This window comes from Echinops telfairi, unplaced genomic scaffold (assembly GCF_000313985.2).
Source record: "Echinops telfairi isolate 266 unplaced genomic scaffold, ASM31398v2 ScPeMD7_9;HRSCAF=40, whole genome shotgun sequence".
NCBI classification, from domain to species: domain Eukaryota; kingdom Metazoa; phylum Chordata; class Mammalia; order Afrosoricida; family Tenrecidae; genus Echinops; species Echinops telfairi.
Window position 1 is genome coordinate 69,342,169 of NW_022103906.1, and position 9,641 is coordinate 69,351,809.

Sequence of the window (9,641 nt, forward strand, 5' to 3'; positions counted from 1 at the left end):
GGGACAACACTGGAGACACAGTGTGGGAATTGTGCTCAATCTGAAACTGGCACAAATTGGTTTCGAAGAGAATGTGGAATCAGCGTTATCATTGCCGAGAGTTACCATGTGAACGTATATTGACTGAAAGACAAGAATACCAGAAAGATATTTACTTGTGTTTTATTGATTATGCAAATGCAGTTGACTTGTGGATCATAACAAATCATGTATGGCATTGAGAAGAATGGGAATTCCACAACAGTTCATTGTGCTGATGCAGAATATTTATATCAACTAAAAGGCAGAACAAAATATGGGAATATTGTAAGAACAGAACAAGGGATTATTGAGGGGTGTAAAATCAGAAAAGGGATGCACACAGTTTATATCCCTTCACCATTCTATTCGATCCATATTCTGAGCAAATAGGCTGAGAAGCTGGATGTGGTAGGTAGGTGTTTTTAGGCCATCTTGGAGGTGTATGAAGTGTGTGTGTGGGGGATTCAAACTGATGAAGTTGATGCCTGATTATGCCTCCATAGGGGTGTGGCCTTCTTATAAGCAAGAAAATTGGAAACTTCCCTCTCTTTCCTTCTTTGCCTTCCTGCTTGCTGGGTCTCTTCCATAGACTGTGAGAGCTGTAGGCCCCCTGTCATGGTTCTACTGACCTTGGATCCACGCAGCTTTGCAACCACCAGCCTGTGATCTTCCTGCTTCACATCATGGGCCTGTGGCTATGTGAGGCTGAAGAGGGTTGTATGGACTAGCATATGAAGAGGTTCTTATAGACTTGAGTTGGATGGAGCTGGGATGCCTTCTTGATATATAATTATTTCTTGATATAATGTGCTTTCTTATACATATATGAGTGTTACTGGATTGGTTTCTTTGGACAACCAATCCTAACACACTGGTATATATGAGTACAAATATGGTATTAGGATTGGAGAAAAGCTTAACAGTCTGTGATATGAAGATTATACAACCTTACTTGCTGATGACAATCAAAGACTGCAGTTTTGAGAATGGATTGCAACTCATTGTAAACAAAATCAACACTCTCACAACTGGACCAATAAATAGCATCATGCTAAATGGAGAAAAAATTGAAGTTAGCAAGGATTCGTGTTGCTTGGATCCACAAACTCATTGTGCACTGGGCAAATCTGCTGCACAAAACCTCTTTAAAGATTGAAGACCAAGTATGTTACTTCAAGAACTACGGTGAAACTGGCACAAGCTATGATATTTTCAATTGCCTCATATGCAGCTGAAAGTTGGGCAAGGAGTAAGGAAACAAGAGAAGAATTAATACATGTGAATGATGAGGTTGGAGGAAAATATTGAAAGTTCCACAGACTGCCAGAAGAACAAACAAATCTGTCTTGGAAGAAGTGCAGCCAGAATACGACTCCTAAGGAGTAAGGATGGTGATGCTTCCTCTCATGTTTTTTGGGCATTTTAACAGGAAAGATTAGCCCATGGAAAATGACATTATGTTGATAAAGTAAAGGGTCAGTAAAATGGAGGAAAACTCTCAATGGGATGGATACCATTAACTAAGATGTGATTACAAGGGGAAAGACGCATTTATTGTCTGGATAGGAGAAGCATAAACCAAAATCAAATTCAAAGTTATGGAACTCAAGAAAAGCAATGGAATTGTTGTTATCACATTTGTTTTAGCAAAAGTTAAAGCAACTAAAATAACCGGCAACATGAGCAAGAAGTTGCTCAGGAAATGGAGAATGATTTCCATATTGAGAAGAGTCGGGCAGAAAAAAGGAGAAGAGCCTAAAAACACAGAGTTTCAAGGAAGTGCTAATTATTAGGAGGTAGTATAGAAGTGGTATAGTGGCAGAGTGGTTATACATTGGGATGCTAACTACAAGGTCAATGGTTCAAAACCACTCCATGGGAAAAAGATGAGGCTTTCTACCTTCATAAAACTCCCAGAGATAGTAGTACCCTGTACTATGGGGGTATAAGAGTCCTAGGAGTTGGCACAAATTAGGCAGTGAGTTTGGTTAATTATACAAGAGTGGCTAAGTGTCTGAATCTAGGTGTCAGAAAGACTTAGTACTGAACTTTTGCGTTCACATTTGTAGGCTCTGTAATTGACTTGGGCCTTTTACACACTACTTGTAAGATGAATACAATGTTATGATCTAGCTCATAAAGTTGTTGCATAAAATAAATGAGAGATAATGTTTAGAAAGTACATTTTACTTTGTGTGGCATGTAGTGACCTTGTAAACTAGAGGGAGATGGAAAAGAAAGAGAGAAAAGATGTCATAAATTTTGCTTCTGTGGAGTTCGAAGATTACAAATGTATAGAAACTCTTCTCAAGACAGATGTCTTTATCATTTTAACTTGCAGAATGCTTGGATGGTGTGTGTGTGTGTGTGTGTGTGTTACAAGAGGTTTTCTTTTGTGTGACCTTTGTGACTCTGGGTGTGTAATTCTCCCCAAATGATTAGTTTGGCTACAATCTTCTAAGAGAATTTTTGGCTTGTTCTCAACATAAGTGGCTTACAATGAATTAGTAGGCTTACAATTCGCATTAATAGGATTGGCAGGGGTAGAAGTAGACTGGGAGAGGGGGGCTGGGCTCAGTAGCTTGGCTCCCCCACTCTTACCTTTACCAGGATGGGTTGAGGCCTTTTCTGACAGATTAGAAACACTAGAATGCCGAGGCTCTGATTGCTTTCCTAATCAAGGAGACCAGCCCAGCAAAGGGACACATCCTTTGCTCCCAGGGTCTGTGTGTGGAGGACATCCTAGTTCCAAGTCTCCTTGAGAGACTTTCTCCTTTTCCACTTCCCTTCCGCTTCACAAACCATGATGTCCTTATTCAGAGACTATTTCCCGACAAAATGTGCAAAGTATTTGAGATGAAGTCTCACCATCTTTGCCTCTAAGGAGCATTTTGGCTGTATTTCTTCCACGACAGATCTGTTTGTTCTTTTGACAGTCTGTGGTACTTCTGATATTCATTACCTAAGAGATTTTTTTTCTTTAGTCTTCTTTATTAAATGTCCAATGTTCACATGCATATGGGGCAATTGAAAAATACTATGTCTGGGTCAGATGTACCTTAGTCCTTAAGTAGCATCATTGCTTTTTAACAGGTAAAGAGGTCTTTATAACAGATTGATTTACTGCAACGTACGATCTGACTTCTTGACTATTGCTTTCATGAACATTGATTGTGGATCCAAGCAAGATGAAATCCTTGACATCTTCAGTCTTTTCTCTGTTTATCAAGATGTTACCTCTTGGTCCAGTTATGGCTATTTTCTTTTCTTTACATTGAGTTGCAATCCATACTGATGGCTGCAGTCCTTGATCCTCATCAACAAATGCTTTCAGCAAGAAAGGTTGTGTCATCTGTTTAACACAGATTATTCATAGGCTCTATTATAAATAGGGCTGATAAATTCTATGAAAACAGGTGTCCCCCAAATCAGAAAACTATTAGGAACCCTAAAAACCGGATCATCAAGGCTTAAAAAAACAATGCCCCAAACCAATGTTCTAAAGGAAATTATATACTAATTTGGTTTCAATGCTTAGCTAAAAAAAAAAAAATCACTTATAGGGCAGCCGTGGGATTCCCAAGCATGGCCGCGGTACCAGCTGCAGCGCCCAGACGCAGCACGCCGCCTCCCTGTCTGGGCCATCCATGTGCATCGGCAAGGGGCACGATGACGGATTACGGCGAGGAGCAGCTCAATGAGCTGGAGGCTCTGGCTCCATCTACCCTGACTCCTTCACAGTATTATCAGAAACCCCCGCAGTTTCACCATTACTGTGACATCGGAGGCCGGGGAAAATAAAAAAGTACTGACAACTTTCACTATTCAAAAGAGGGGAACTTGGGGGTGGGGTCTGACCTCCTCCAACTACTCACGGGGGGAAGGACCAACACCAGCCGCAGCAGCGGCCCAAAGCCATTTAAAGCTGTCCAGACTACGCTCAAGTTCACATACATGAAAAACACCCCGATGATGCTCCCTTGTATGAAATATTCTCACAGGAAAATCTGGCAGAAAAAGATGTTTCAGACATTTTAAAATTACTAGCATTACAGGCAGAAGAAAAGCTTGACATGGTAATGATCTTTACTCTAGTATCAGCTGTGCAAGAAAAATTAAATGAGATAGTAGATCAAATAAAAAGCAGAAGAGAAGAAAAGAAGCAGAAAGAAAAAGGAGCCAAAAAGCAATTATTTCATGGCACTCCTGTTACAATCGAGAATTTCTTAAGTTGGAAGGCCAAATTTGATGCAGAACTCTTGGAATTGAAAAAAGAAACAAATGAAAGAGGAGGAGCAAGCAGGAAAAAATAAATTAAGTGGGAAACAACTATTTGAAACAGATCATAATCTTGATACATTTGATACCCAGTTCTTGGAAGATGCTGGAAATAGTGTGGAAGTCGATGAGTCTTTGTTCCAGGAAATGGGTGATTTGGATGATGAGGACGATCCAGACTCTCCTCCTGCGGATGCAGAGAGTGACGCAACCGACTAAAGGACAGGTCCCTTTGCAGAGGTGCGCTGGCCACAGCACCTGTGGATGTACTAGAGGGCTGTGCTTTTCCTTCCTTTTTTCTAAGAAAAAGTCACTTTCAGGAGAATATACTTCTGATAACGTTCATCACTGAACTTACTAAACTGACTATGATTTTTTTAAAAGAATCACTTATTTTATTATATGGATTTTTATTACATGGATTATGCTTGATTTTGTTCTTTCATTATATGTATTATGCTTGCTTTTGTTATTTTAAAGCAAGTGAATAATTTAGACTTTAACTGTGATTTGAATTTAAACCACTTGGCTTATGAAACCAACCATTAAATTAACCAAGATCAGCTGTTTCTGAATTATAATTTCCAAATAGATTCTATAGATCAAGTCATCTTAAAAGCACTTTATTGTTTCATAGTCTAATAAATCAACATTTAAATATTTCTATGGAGCTTAATAAAGAGATTTGAAATACACATAATCCCAAAGATCTGGGTGTGGCTTTGAAGAATGTAAGGCGTGCTTGTGGTGCTGTGGGTTAGATATGTGCTGCAAACCTCAAGGCCTGTGGTTCAAACCCACCAGCTACTTTGTGGGGTAACAATAAGACTGTCTGCTCTTGTAAGATTCATAGTTTCTGCAACCAATTATAGGGTTCCTAAGAGTCAGAACTGACTCGATGGCAGTGTGTTTAGAGTTGTTGTTGTTAAAAATGTATTTTAAATATCAGTGGAATGTTAGGAGAGTCATTCTGGTCAGAATAGAATAGCAAACATAAGCTGTTACATCAAATATAATCCACACACTGTGGGGTCAGATTACCTTATAGCATATATCCATAAACTAGTCTTAACCAGAAATGGGCTTAAAATTTTTTCACGTAGTATGTAGTTTCTGCAAGGTAAATAGAACTGTTGACTTATCTTTCTTTTTGACAGAACTAAACAATCCACCTTCCGTCAACGGACCAACCTAACACCTCCAGATCTAGAATCCCTAGTTTCATTATACTGGAAAAAGAAGGTATAAACAAAGGCCATTTTATCTTACTTCTTTGCTAAACTATCAAGGCACAATAGCAGAACCAACCATTGATTAGCGATGCAAGTCTACTGTTGCATTACATATTATTCAATAAACTGTTTACATAGCAACCCTTTTTACAGGTTCTAAATCTTCCGAGGCTGCCAGTTTCTGAAGCTGAGCCTGCCAGCTGGCAGACAGAGAGGTGCTCTAGTTGATTGAGGTAATTAACAGCCTAAACTGTCAGAAGGTGACAGGAGGCAAAAAGTCCTTGCCCTGGGGTCACAGCTGGACTCTAAGTTGCTCCTGCTGGACCAGTAAAACTAATAATGTAAGTAATATTGGTATTAAATTATAAAATTAAGGTCAAGATGAAATTCTGGTTTGTACCACAAATTCATTGCAGTAAATTAGGGATAGTATCTTGTAGTTATACTGGCTTTTTAAACAACTCTTGGAAAAATCAGTATGTGCTTATTTGTCCAAAGTATGTGGTCCTTGGTACATTGAAAGAAGGAAAGTGTAGTCTTTCACTTTGATTTATTTATATAATCACACACTCACACACACACACATACATACATACATATATCTACACACACACACACACACACACACGCATGTATATATACCCTCAAGCATTAATCAAACTCTGAAGCATGAACTGTTCATGCTTAAATGATGGTAAGAATATTTTTAGACCTAAGGGGTTCTTATTGAACAATGGTTAAGCACTGGTCTACAAACTAAAAGATCAATGGACAGAACCCTCCAGCAACTATGCAGAAGGAAAGACCCAATGATTTCTTCTCATGAAGATTATGCCCTTGATGGAATATATGGCTAACAGGAAAGGAGCACAGGAAGATCCCAGCAACTACCGGAGAGGTCCACAAGGAGGGATCCCCTGCACTTTCTGGAAATGAGAAGCTCAACTTAAAAGCTAAATCAACCAAAACTTTTTAAAGTAGGAGAACCATCTGACAGACTTCCATTTACCACTGACCAGCGCCACATCCTGCTGCTGTGAGCCCAACTACTCCTTGGCGCAGCCCAATTTTCCAGGCCCCTTAGCCATCCCATCCAGCCAAATCTCTTAGCCTCACTGGCTTCTGGAGCCCTGCGTGGACAGCAAATAGTGTGCGCAGATGGATGCAAACATTCTCAGGACTCAAGCTACACTTTTTGCATTTGTTCCCTTCCTTGTTCTTTCCTGTTTTGTTCTCTGGTATGTACCCCTTCCCCAATCTTGCACATGCCTCACCTCCTCCAAGAGGCATATATGAAGGGGTACCCCACCACCACTAGCATTTTTCCTGCTAGCTGAGCTTTGAGCAACTGGCTCTGAGTTAGTGCACCCAGTGGCACTATGGTTTTTTTCATAAACACTGTTTCACTCAATCCTCATTTTTTTGTGATGACTAATTTAAGAAAACAGCGCGGGGCCGTGAATTTTTGTTTTCTGCTTGAGAAAAATGCCACAGAAACTGTTGTGATGTTGAATACAGCTTACAAGGATGGCGCTATGGGAAATATTCAACTGTAAAGTGGTTTTCTCATTTCTAAAAAGGAAAATGTTGATTGATGACAAATCTTATTCTGGACATCTGTCCACTTCCCAAGCAGATGCAAGTGTCAACAAAATCCATGTACTGTGCTCGAAGACTGGGGACAGAACATGGAAGGGATGGGGAAGTTGTCTGGACTCTCTTGGAGTTCAGTTCAGGGAATTTTAGTGGAGGATTTAGGGATGAGAACAGTCTTTTCAAAATGTGTGCCTCAGGTTCTGACTGACCAGGAAAACGGATGTCGAGTGGAAACATGCCATGTTCTGAAAGAACAGCTCTGGAGCGACCTAGACTCTTTTCCCAAGGTCATTGCTAGTGGGGAGACATGGTGCTCTTCTTAGGACCTAAAAGCAAACATCAATCAAGTCAGTGGAAGACACCATGGCCACCTCGCCCAAAAAAGGCTCAACACGTGACATCAAAGATCAAGACGATGCTCATTTGTTTTGTTTTTATGTGAGGGGGATAGTGCATTTGGAGTACATTCCTCCAGGTCACACCGTTAATCAAGCTTTCTATTTAGAGGTTCTGAAAAGATTGCATAACAGTGTGTGACAAAAAAAGAGGCCTGCTTTGTGGCAGAGGGGGGACTGGTTTTGCCACCAGGACAATGTACATGCTCCTGCAGTCATCTCAGTGTGCCAGTTTTGGGCAAAAAACAGCATGCCTCTCTTGCTCCATGCGCCTTACCCACCTGACCTCGCTGCAAGAGACTTTTCTGTTTCTGGGACTGAAAAGGGACATGAAAAGACAGGGATCAGTGATTTGACCAGATAGAAAAGGTGAAGAAAAAAACAAGGGAGATGCTGTCAGACAGCCAAACAGGTGAAAACAGTTTCCAAGAATGGAACAGCTGATTTGATAAGTGTGTTAAGTGAAATGGAGTGTACTTTGAAGGTAATAAAGTTGTTTTGTAAAAAAATGTAAATGCATAGCTTTGACAAAAAAAATTCTGTTTGGTGGTTTGTTTGTTTGTTTGGTACCCCTTCATGTGTACATACAATAATATTACTGAAGGAGCAGGAATACCCATTCACAAAGAAGTTTGGGGTTTTTTTTTCCTTTCTGTTCTTTATATTTTTGTATTTCAGTTCTACTACAATACTTTTATTTTTTTTTCTCTAGTTCTCTCCTACGTCCTCTTCTGGTGAGACTACCTTCCTGAAAACATACGAAAACAGGCAGGCCTACTGGTTTCGGTACACCGACCCACCCAACCAGGCCTTTTTTTCTTTTTTCACTCTGAGTGTATACACCACCCACAGTCGTGTTGCTTTAAGACAGTGGTTCTCAACCTTCCTGACGCCGTGGCTCTTCAATACAGTCCCTCATGTTCTCGTCACCGCCCAACCATAAAATGATTTTCACTGCTACTTCATCACTGTCATTTTGCCACTGTTACGAATCGGGCAACCCCTGTGAAAGGGTTCTTTGACCCCGAAAAGGGCTGAAACCCCACAGGTTGAGAACGGCTGCTCTAAGAAAAGAACTTCAGCCCCGCTAGCCAAGACACACCTGAGTCTTTTGTCTCTTTTGTGCTTCCTTCTCTTTCCTGCACATCCACCTTTTAGCTCCTTCTGCTCTTGCTTCCCATGCTTGGAAGAAGTATGGCCAGAGTGCTCCTCAGAGGCAAGGATGGCAAGACTTCCTCTTACATGTGCGTACATGTTGTCAGGAGAGACCAGTCCCTGGATAAGGACGTAAGGGCACCTAAGGAGCTACTATAGATAACAAAAAGGGACCTAATGGCCCCTACGAACGACAACAATAACCACAGCGATGCATTCATCGGATTGTGTTGCACAACCCTAGTTCTCATCGTCAAATTCTATTGTGTCAATTCTAGGAAGAGCCAGTTGAGATTACTCAGCAGCCACTCTTTCCTGTAATGCTGAGTTCCGGGGACATTCTCGGTGTTAGGGCTAACGAGATGGTTCTAATTCATAGAATCCCTGCGTAAAGCAGAGCTGAATACTGTCTAGGACTGGGCCATCCCCAAAATATTACGTTTGAGTCCACTGCTGTAGCCACTATGTCAATACATCTTATTGAGGGTCTTCCCTTTCTCACTGATCCTTCAGTTTATCAAGCATGACTCCCTTTCCAGTAACTGCTCTCTTCTGAAAAGTGTCCAAAATATATGAAATGGAGTCTTTGCATCCTTGCTTCTGAGGAGCATTCTGTGTATGCTTTTCTCCATCTCAGATTTATACATTCTTATGAGTCTCTGATATTTTCACTATTATTAGTCAAAACCATAAATCAAATACATCAATTCTTTGGATTTTCTTATTCATTGCCCAGCTTTCATATGCATATGTGATGTGTTATGCTGGGTTGGCTAGAGAAACAAATCCAGTGACACTCCTATATGTGTAAGAAAGAGATTTATATCAATAAGTAATTATATATCAAGAAAACATCTCAGCCCAGTCCAACTCAAGTCCCTAAGTCCAATACTAGTGCACAAGTCCCTCTGAAGACTCATGAAGTCACATGCAATGATGAAGAATGCAGGAAGATCACAGGTCG

At 40.6% G+C, this 9,641-nt stretch overlaps 1 pseudogene; it reads left to right on the plus strand.

Annotated features, from left to right (window-relative positions):
• The first annotated feature begins 3,690 nt into the window (after positions 1–3,690).
• On the plus strand, positions 3,691–4,518 carry LOC101648191 (annotated as a pseudogene).
• The last annotated feature ends 5,123 nt before the right edge of the window (positions 4,519–9,641 follow it).